Raw genomic sequence first — 11,551 nt, 5'->3', positions numbered from 1 at the left:
CAAAACCTTACAACAAATCTCAAAGATAGTTTAGGAAAATAATTCATAAATATCGTAGTTTGTTTTAGGCGCATAAATAAATTATCACGACTATGGGTACGGTTCACGTGGCATAGTCGTGATACATAATTCCCCAATTCGGGTGTGCATTTCATGCGACTCGACTATAACTTCAATAATAATATTAATAATAAATATGTTGTGAATCGCGGGTGCATTTCACGTGGCACGGTTTGCAATGTGTACTCAAACGACAAGTGTACAACATCGTAACTTGTTCAATAAATAACTCCATAAATTCTAAAAAGCGATTTTAATATATAATTAAAAGAGGTCAAAGGTAAAATGCACAATAGGTTTAAAACATGTAATAAATTATATAATTAGGCTAAGTATTAATTGTTAAGCGACCGTGCTAAAACCACGGAACTCAGGAATGCCTCACACCTTCTTCCGGGTTAACAAAATTCCTTACCCGATCTTCTGTGTTTGCCGATCATAAATAGAGTCAATTTCCTCGATTTGGAATTTTAAAATAAATCGGTGACTTAGGACACCATAATAATTATTCCAAGTGGCGTCTCTAATTAAATAAATAATCTCATTTCGAATAATGTCACTTTAATTGGAAAAACTCTCATATCCTTTCCGGAAAAAGGGAGGTGTGACAAGGATATCATCAGAACTTACACAAATGATCAATTTTAGTCATATTAAGTAGATAATTATGTATTGTAGTTTAAATGTATCTAATGTGATGATATCTTACCGAACACTTCTTTATAGATGATATTTGTTTTGTATATGTTCCCTTCTAATGCTTTGGCTGCTCTGCTATAACCAAAACTCTTGTTGTCGATATTGATATCTCTCTTGAAAGTGCAACATATAGTTATTCGTGTAAGAAAATTATATTATTCTAAATATAGTCCAATATTTAGGATGTTTTTCCTTGTGCTTTATTTATTATAACTACAAAATATAAACACACTAAAAATTATTTTCACACAAATTTAAAAGGATATTCTTTAGTTCTGGAAGACAAAAGTTGAATTCGAGATAAACACATACTTAGAAGCACATTGACCAATATCATAAGTTCTACATGTATGACATTATTATCAAAACTTCTAAATACCATGTGTGTACTATTACGTAAGCTATTCAACGGGTCTAATTTTTCAGTAGCACGATGAGCATATTTTTCTTCAAAATCAGTCTATATGCAATGGAAGATCAATTTTAACTTAGTGTACTATATATATGGTGACACAAATATACGTAAGAAATAATGAACTTGACAACAAATGTCACAACCCGAAATTCCCACCTTCGGGACTGTGATGGCGCCTAACATCTCACTTGCTAGGCAAGTCAACAATAGAATATAATTAACCATTTTAACATAAATTTTAAATTAATTAATAACAAGAGAACAAATACAGAAATTAAGTCTGAAATAAAAGGATTAATCCATAATAATCGTGATATCTAAATACCATCCCACAACTAGAGTCACAAGTGCACGAGCTTCTAGAATAATACAAATAAAGATCTGAATAAAATAAATCTTTCTGAAAGCAAACACACAGCTAAAATAAAGTAGACGGGGACTTCAGAACTACGGACGTCGTGCAGTTATACCTCAAGTCTCCTCTAAGTAACTGGAATCCGAGCAAGTCTATGGTACGTCGCTGGGACCAACTCCGAAATCTGCACAAGAAGTGCAGAGTGTAGTATCAGTACACCGACCCCATGTACTGGTAAGTGATGAGCCTAACCTCGACGAAGTTGTGATGAGGCTAAGACAGGTCACTTACATTAACCTGTACGCAATAATAGTAAAAACAACAATAATAGAAATAAATCAGGTAACTCATTGTAACAGTTGAAGCCAACTCAGCAGTCATAACCAATTACTATTTCCATCAATTTCTGTTACAGCGTGCAACCCGCTCACACAATATATTCATATTCAATTTTGTTGCGGCGTGCAACCCGCTCCTCTAATATATTCATTTCAATCAATTCTGTTGCGGCGTGCAACCCGATCCCCCCAATATAGACTTTTTAATAAGTCTGTTGCGACGTGCAACCCGATCCTCCAATATATTTACTTTCATTTCCGTTGTGGCATGCAACCTGATCCCCCAATATATTTTAACAACTCATAAATATAACAAAGATTACTCCAATAAATACCACGTTCAATGAAAAATTATTAAGCATCGAGGCATACAATAATTATAATTAATTTATGAAACAAACAATGATAAGTATCAATTAATTGTGGAAATCAAGGAGAAAATAGTCAGTTTAATATTTAATATGCTAAATGTCAAAGAGCAATTAAGACACATAAATCAAATGAGCATATAACAATTAATTCGTGTGTTAAAATAATTTATAATATTTAATAATTATGCAAACAATTAATTTGACAAAGTATAGGTACTCGTCACCTTGCCTATACATCATTACACATGAAATTCACATAGCAAACAATTCAAGGGTTCTATTCCCTCAAGTCAAGGTTAACCACGACACTTACCTCACTTTGCAACCAAATTTCAAGTTTCCAATACACCCTTGCCTCGCGAATTAGTGTCTGAAATCCTCAAATCTAGTCATAAACAATTCAATATATTCAATACAAATCGTAGGAATTAATTCCATATGAATTTACTAATTTTCCAGATTAAAATCCGAAAATCATTTTAAAAATTAACAGTGGGGCCCACAAATCAAATCTAGGAAAAATTTACAAAATCCGAACACCCATTCCAAGATGAGTCCAACCATACAAAAATTATCAAATTCCGATGTCAAATGGACTTTCAAATCTTAAATATTCGTTTTTGGAAAGTTTTACAAAAATTTTAATTTCTCCCATCTAAATCCGAAATAAATGATGAATATATAATTAGGTTTATGAAATACAATCACTATATGATAAACAACACTTACCCAGTTCGAAATCGTGTAAACCTCCTTTGAAATTGCCCCTAAACCGAGTTCTAATTGAGTGTTTGTGAAAAATGGGAAATTTTTTATTTTGGTTATGTTTTAAGTCACAGGCGTCAGGCCTTCTTCGCGTTCGTGAAGGGCATGTCGCGTTCTCGATGGGCCTGTCATGTTCGCGATGCGCAGCAGCCCAATTGGACTTTGCGTTCGCGAGATACACTTCGCGTTCGCGAAGACTTTCACCCCCAACCTACGCGTTCGCAAGCCCTGTGCCACATCCACAAAGAGTATTACTCAGTTCCCCTTTCCCCAGGTAACAAGCCTACGCGTTCGCGTTGTGCTGGTCGCGTTCGCGAAGGGTAAAGTCCCCAAAGCTCCATGTTCGCGACCCAGCCTTCACGTTCGTGAAGAAGAGAAATTCAGCCATCCCATTTTGCTCTTCGCGTTCGCGAGAGTACATTTGCGAACGCGATGAATGAAATACCAGAAGCCTGAAGTTGCAGAAAACCAGATTTTCTAAGTTCAAAATCACCTCGTAGCCTATCCGAAATTCACCCGAGCCCTCGGGGATCCAAACCAAACATGCACCCAAGTTCTAAAATATCACACGAACTTGCTCGCGCGATAAAATCGCCAAAATAACACTTAGAACTACAAATCGGACACCAAATCAAAGGAAATTTTCAAGTAAACTTTAAAACTTCTATTTTTACAACAGAACGTCCGAATCACGTCACTTCAACTTCATTTCTCACCAAATTCGATAGACAAGTCATAAATATTATATTGGACCTATACCGGGCTTCGAAACCAAAATACGGACCGATGTCAATAAATCCAACATCAGTTAATTCTTAAAAATCATTAAACTTTCAATTTTTTAATTTTTCATCAAAATTCCCTATCTTGGGCTAAGGACCTCGGAATTCGATTCCGGACATACGCTCAAATCCCAAATCACGATACGGACCTACCAGAACTATCAAAATACTGATCCGGGTCCGTTTGCTAAAAACGTTGACCAAAGTCAACTTAATTGAGTTTTAAAGCTCTATTTGACATTTTAATCTATTTTTCACATAAAAACTTTTTGGAAAATGATACGGACTGCGCACGCAAGTCGAGAAATGATAAATAGTTCTTTTTGAGGTCTTAGAACACACAATTAATTATTAAATTTGAATATGACCTTTTGGGTCATCAGATTATCCACCTCTAAAACAAACATTCGCCCTCGAACGGAATTAGAAAAGTACCTGAGCTGGTGAAAAGGTGTGAATATTTACTCCGCATGTCCGACTCGGACTCCCATGTAGTTGTCTCAATTGATTGACCTCTCCATTGTACCCGAACTGAAGGATAACTCTTAGAACTCAACCGTCGGACATGTCGGCCACCGACTCCTCCTCGTAAGTCAAATCTTTGTCCAATTGGACTGAGCTAAAATCTAACACATGGGACAGATCACCATGATATTTTCGGAGCATAGACACATGAAACACCGGATTAATCGCTGATAAAATAGGTGATAATGCAAGCATGTAGGCTACTTCCCCTACCCTTTCAAGAATTTCGAAGGGTCCTATATACCTAGGGCTCAACTTGCCCTTCTTCCTGAACCTCATTACACCTTTCATAGGTAAAACCCGAAGCAGTACTCTTTCTCCAACCATGAATGCAATATCTTGAACTTTACGGTCGGCATAACTCTTTTTCCTAGATTGAGCTGTGCGAAGTCGATCTTGAATAACCTTGACCTTATCCAAGACATCCTGCACCAAATCGGTACCCAACAACCGAGCCTCACCCGGTTCGAACCAGCCAACTGGCGAACGGTATCGCCTTCCGTACAATGCCTCATATGGAGCCATCTGAATGCTCGACTGGTAGTTATTATTATAGGCAAACTCTGCAAGTGGAAAGAACTGATCCCAAGAACCTCCAAAGTCTATAACACAAGTGCGAAGCATATCTTCCAATATCTGAATAGTGCGCTCTGACTGTCCGTCTGTCTGTGGATGAAATGTTGTACTCAACTCAACCCGCCTGCCTAACTCACATTGTACAGCCCTCCAGAAGTGTGAGGTAAATTGCGCACCTCGATCTGAAATAATAGACACGGGCACCGAGTAGGCGGACAATCTCACGAATGTAAATTTCAGCTAACCGTTCTGAAGAATAGGTAACTACCACTAGAATGAAATGTGCTGACTTGGTCAACCTGTCCACAATGATCCAAACTGCGTCAAATTTTCTCTAAGTCTCTGGGAGTCCAACAACAAAATCCATAGTGATACACTCCCACTTCCACTCAGAAATTTCTAACCTCTGAAGCAGACCACCAGGTCTTTGGTGCTCGTATTTAACTTGCTGACAATTCAGACACCGAGTTACATATGCAACTATATCATTCTTCATTCTCCTCCACCAATAATGTTGCCGCAAATCTTGATACATTTTGGCGGTACCTGGATGAATAGAATACCTGGAACTATGGGCCTGTTCTAGAATAATTCACGAAGCCCATCCACATTAGGCACACAAATACGACCCTGCATCTGCAGAACTCCATCTTCCCCCACAGCAACCTATTTGGCATCACCGTACCGCACCGTGTCCTTAAGGACAAGTAAATGATGATCATCATATTGTCGCTCTATGATGCGCTCATATACGGAAGACCGTGCGACTGTGCAAGCTAGAATCTGATTGGTTAATGAAACATCTAACCTCACGAACTGATTAGCCAAAGTCTGAACATCTGCAACTAATGGCCTCTCACCAACCGGAATATACACAAGACTGCCCATACTCACAGACTTTCTACCCAAAGCATCGGCCACCACATTGGCCTTTGCGGGGTGATATAAAATGGTGATATCATAGTATTTCAACAACTCCAACTATCTTCTCTGCCTCAAATTAAGATCTTTTTGTTTGAACAGATACTGAAGGATACGATGATCAGTAAATACCTCACAAGAGACACCGTAAGGGTAATGCCTTCAAATCTTCAGTGCATGAACAATGGCTGCCAATTCTAAGTCATGAACAGGATAATTCTTCTCGTGAACCTTCAACTACCACGACACATATGCAATCACCCTGCCATCTTGCATCAATACTGCCCCAATCCCAATGCCAGATTCATCACAATACACCGTATAAGATCCTGAACCTGTGGGTAATACCAACACTGGCGCCGTAGTCAAAGCGATCTTGAGCTTTTGAAAGCTCAACTCACACTCGTCTGACCCTGTAAATGGGGCACTGTCTTGGGTCAATCTGGTCTTAATAGTTATTCATAATCAATTACAGAATCGTCAATTAACCTCATATTAACAAAAATCTCGTTGCAAACCTTCACAATACTGATAACGAGATGCGAGGCATGAAGACCTCATAATTATTTACCTGAATCAACGAGTCACATTTAACGCCACATAGGCGGGCACCTACCTCGTGGGTTAAAACTTAATAATTACAACACGAATTTGGCAAGTATGCGCAGAGAATTTCATTCAAGAATTTTAAAATAAGCCTAACAAGCATGACTCCCTATTATTACTTTAGTACAAATTTAATTTCACAAGGGAGAACTTAAACACAAGAATTTTCCTCACAAGGATCTCGTCCATATATAACTTCTACTACAACTCGTAGCCTGGTTTAAACATATCAATTTATATTACAAATGTGAGGATCTCATCCTCAGTTCTGAATCACAAGTAATATGCACATCGTGCCAATCTAAAATTTCCATTTTCTCATTTTAAATAATTTCGATTACACCAAATTACAACACATAATGAACCCCACACTGGTAAGGTATATAATTCATAATTTGTAATTAATTATCCGTAAATTACATCCAAACTTACCGAAATGAGTAACCGAAAGCCACATTTAGCCTCACAACTCTTATTAGTGACCACCATGGAATGATATGTGTAGTTATCTCCATAGAATCTCCCAACATGAGTAAACACATAAGTAGATTATAGAATTACGAAGCTCACTCATAAGTGGAGCACCATAGGAGGACTCGTTTCGATACTCAGAACCAAATCGAGGTCATACATGTAACGACACCATCTGATATAGCGACTTCCGCTATACCATAAAACAAATATATTAACAGATGGGTCTCCACCTCTAGGACGCCTTCTACACGCTTGTCCTCCACCCCTAACTGTTTGTGTGGGCAGAGTAGTAACTGCAATGGGGCACGTAGCATGAGTGCTTTGATGAAATATGTCTCTCCCAAGTTTGGGACAATTTTCTCATGATGTGCCTAGTATCACCGTATTCATAACAACCTCTTTGCGGGTTTAGCTGCACATATTGAGTCTGTGCCAGATAACTAGAATAACCATTGTAGGAAACTCATGTCGGTGGTGCACTAAAAGAACTTACTGGAGCGCCCCGAATAATCCGATGTGCGGACTGGGCTAGCCGACTACCCGAGCCCCCACCATAATGATTTATACTTGTAGAGTAGAATCCACTGAATCCCCTAGAACCTCGAGACGTCTTGGTTTCATTAGTTTCCTTTTTCCTTACCCCGAACACGTTCTAATATCTTGGCAATTTCTACCACTGGCAGAAATGAAGTATCATCCTGTAGCTCCCGAGTCGTACAAAGTTTTACGATTATAATTGGGTCCTTTAATGAGTCTGTGGACTCGCTCTCTAGCTGTAGGAAGCAAAGTAGAAATATGACGGGATAACTTATTGAACATGATGGCATATTATGACATTGTCATGGTGACCTGACGCAACCTTCAAACCCTATGCGCCACCCATTACGGATAGTCCGGGAACAAACTCTTTCAAAAGTGTTTTTGAGAACTGAGCCAAGTGGGTGGTGTCGCATTGGTTGGCCTGTCCTCTTCATAGGTTTGCCACGGACACCTGTGGAGAATTGTCTCTACCAAGGCCAATTTCTTCGTTTGTTATGCTGATCCATTTCTTAACATACTCTTCAATTCTTCTCAGAGGTAACCCTTACTCCTATTTATACACAACGATCACAAAAGTAGAGCTCAAGAATCTCGTCAACCACTGTACTTCCTCCGAAGCACCCCAAAATCCGCAACCATGACATCCACGCTGAGTAGACCTTATGTAAATTTAAAGTTGTTTCTCTAATTTCTTTGGTACTTAAGTATAAGATTATTAAGTAGGTGGACATACCGCAAGTCCCAACCTTATCCTCTACAAGATCTTAGGCCTTAAACATGTTAAATTTTGGGGAACCTTTCGGTACCACATATATACATTTCAGGCCAAAACTGATATAACACATGAACCCACAATCCATCCATTGATAGTGGACTCCCCCACTCGACACGAAGTCATAGTTCACCACGTTCGATAATCCAGAATATTAACCTTCACAACTCGTATAAGTCAACTAGATGCCAAGGTCGGTTGCACCCCCATATGATTCACTTGGTGATCTCTCAATACGTCCGCATCTTCAGTTGGAACCACAAGTTGAGGTAATGTTTCAGCATCTCTGGCTCCGTCGTAGTCCATCTATGACATCACTAACTTCTAACGCACAACTGATGTCGAGTGCGCAATGTCATGCACAAGTGGATACAAAGGAATATGAGATATAGTTTCAAGCTAAATCAATTTCGCACGATAAGAAAGGAAAGAAGTGGAATTATTCCTAAACTCTGTAGTCTCTAGAAGATAAGTACAGACGTCTCCGTACCAATCCTTCAGACTTTACTAAGCTTGCTCATGACTCGTGAATCCGATGTAACCTAGTGCTCTGATACCAATTGTCACGACCCAAAATTCTCACCTTCGGGACTGTGATGGCGCCTAACATCTCACTTGCTAGGCAAGCCAACGTTAGAATATAATTAAACATTTTAACATAATTTTTAAATTAATTAATAACAAGAGAACAAATGCGGAAATTAAGTCTAAAATAAAGTGATTAATCCATAATAATAGTGATATCTAAATACTATCCCAGAACTAGAGTCATAAGTGCACGAGCTTCTAGAATAATACAAATAAAGGTCTGAATAAAATAAAGCTATCCAAAATTAAACACACAACTAAAATAAAGTAGACGGGGACTTCAGAACTGCGGACGTTGTGCAGTAATACCTCAAGTCTCCTCTAAGTAACTGGAATCTGAGCAAATCTATGGTACATCGCTGGGACCAACTCTAAAATCTGCACAAGAAGTGCAGAGTGTAGTATCAGTACAACCGACCCCATGTACTGGTAAGTGATGAGTCTAACCTCGACGAAGTTGTGACGAGGCTAAGACAGGTCACTTACATTAACCTGTACGCAATAATAGTAAAAACAACAACAATAGAAATAAATCAGGTAACTCATTGTAACAGTTGAAGCCAACTCAGCAGTCATAACCAATTACTATTTTCATCAATTTCTGTTGCAGCGTGCACCGCTCACACAATATATTCATATTCAATTTTGTTGCGGCGTGCAACCCGCTCCTCTACTATATTCAATTCAATCAATTCTGTTGCGGCGTGCAACCCGATCGCCCAATATAGACTTTTTAATAAGTCTGTTGCGGCGTGCAACCCGATCCTCCAATATATTTACTTTCATTTCCGTTGCGGCGTGCAACCTGATCCCCCAATATATTTTGACAACTCATAAATGTAACAAAGATTACTCCAATAAATACCACGTTCAATGAGAAATTATTAAGCATCGAGGCATACAATAATTATAATTAATTTATGAAACAAACAATGATAAGTATCAATTAATTGTGGAAATCAGGGAGAAAATAGGCAGTTTAATATTTAATACACTAAATGTCAAAGAGCAATTAAGACACATAAATAAAATGAGCATATAACAATTATTGTAGAAATTCAAGAATTAATACATAACACGGAATGTGAGAGACACCATTATTATAATAATTAATTTGTGTGTTAAAATAATTTATAATATTTAATAATTATGCAAACAATTAATTTGACAAAGTATAGGCACTCGTCACCTTGCCTATACATCATTACACATGAAATTCACATAGCAAATAATTCAAGGGTTCTATTCCCTCAAGTCAAGGTTAACCAAGATACTTACCTCGCTTCGCAACCAAATTTCAAGTTTTCAATACACCCTTGCCTCGCGAATTAGTGCCTGAAATCCTCAAATCTAGTCATAAACAATTCAATATATTCAATACAAATAGTAGGAATTAATTCCATATGAATTTACTAATTTTCCAGATTAAAATCCGAAATTCATTTTAAAAATTAACAGTGTGGCCCACGACTCAAATCTGGGAAAAATTTACGAAATCCGAACACCCATTCCAAGACGAGTCCAACCATACAAAAATTATCAAATTTCGATGTCAAATGGACCTTCAAATCTTAAATATTCATTTTTGGAAAGTTTTACAAAAATTCCAATTTCTCTCATCTAAATCCGAAATAAATGATGAATATAGAATTAGGTTTATGAAATACAATCACTATATGATAAAGAACACTTACCCAGTTCGAAATCGTGAAAACCTCCTTTGAAATTGCCCCTAAACCGAGTTCTAATTGAGTGTTTGTGAAAAATGGGAAATTTTTTATCTTGGTTATGTTTTAAGTCACAGGCGTCAGGCCTTCTTCGCGTTCGTGAAGGGCATGTCGCGTTCTCGATGGGCCTGTCGTGTTCGCGATGCACAGCAGCCCGATTGGACTTGGCGTTCGCGAGATACACTTCGCGTTCGCGAAGACTTTCACCCCCAGCCTACGCGTTCGCAAGCCCTGTGCCACATCCACGAAGAGTATTACTTAGTTCCCCTTTCACCATGTAACAAGCCTACACGTTCGCGTTGAGCTGGTCAAGTCCCCATAGCTCCATGTTCGCGACCCAGCTTTCACGTTCGCGAAGAAGAAAAATTCAGCCAGCCCAGTTTTCTCTTCGCGTTCGCGAGAGTACATTCGCGAACGCAATGAATGAAATACCAGAAGCCTGAAGTTGCAGAAAATCAGATTTTCTAAGTTCAAAATCACCTCGTAGCCTATCCGAAATTCACCCGAGCCCTCGGGGATCCAAACCAAACATGCACCCAAGTCCTAAAACATCACACGAACTTGCTCGCGCGATAAAATCGCCAAAATAATACCTAGAACTACAAATCGGACACCAAATCAAAGGAAAGTTTCAAGAAAACTTTAAAACTTCTATTTTTACAACCGAACGACCGAATCACGTCACTTCAACTTCGTTTCTCACCAAATTCGACAGACAAGTCATAAATATTATATTGGACCTATACCGGGCTCCGAAACCAAAATACGGACCCGATGTCAATAAATCCAACATCAGTTAATTCTTAAAAATCATTAAACTTTTAATTTTTTAATTTTTCATCAAAATTCCCTATCTCGGGCTAAAGACCTCTGAATTCGATTTCGTACATATGCTCAAATCCCAAATCACGATACGGACCTACCAAAACTGTCAAAACACTGATCCGGGTCCATTTGCTAAAAGAGTTGAGCAAAGTCAACTTAATTGAGTTTTAAAGCTCTATTTGACATTTAATCCATTTTTCACATAAAAACTT

Source organism: Nicotiana tomentosiformis, chromosome 12 (genome assembly GCF_000390325.3).
Source record: "Nicotiana tomentosiformis chromosome 12, ASM39032v3, whole genome shotgun sequence".
Classification (NCBI taxonomy): Eukaryota; Viridiplantae; Streptophyta; class Magnoliopsida; order Solanales; family Solanaceae; genus Nicotiana; species Nicotiana tomentosiformis.
This window is presented reverse-complemented; position numbering follows the sequence as displayed.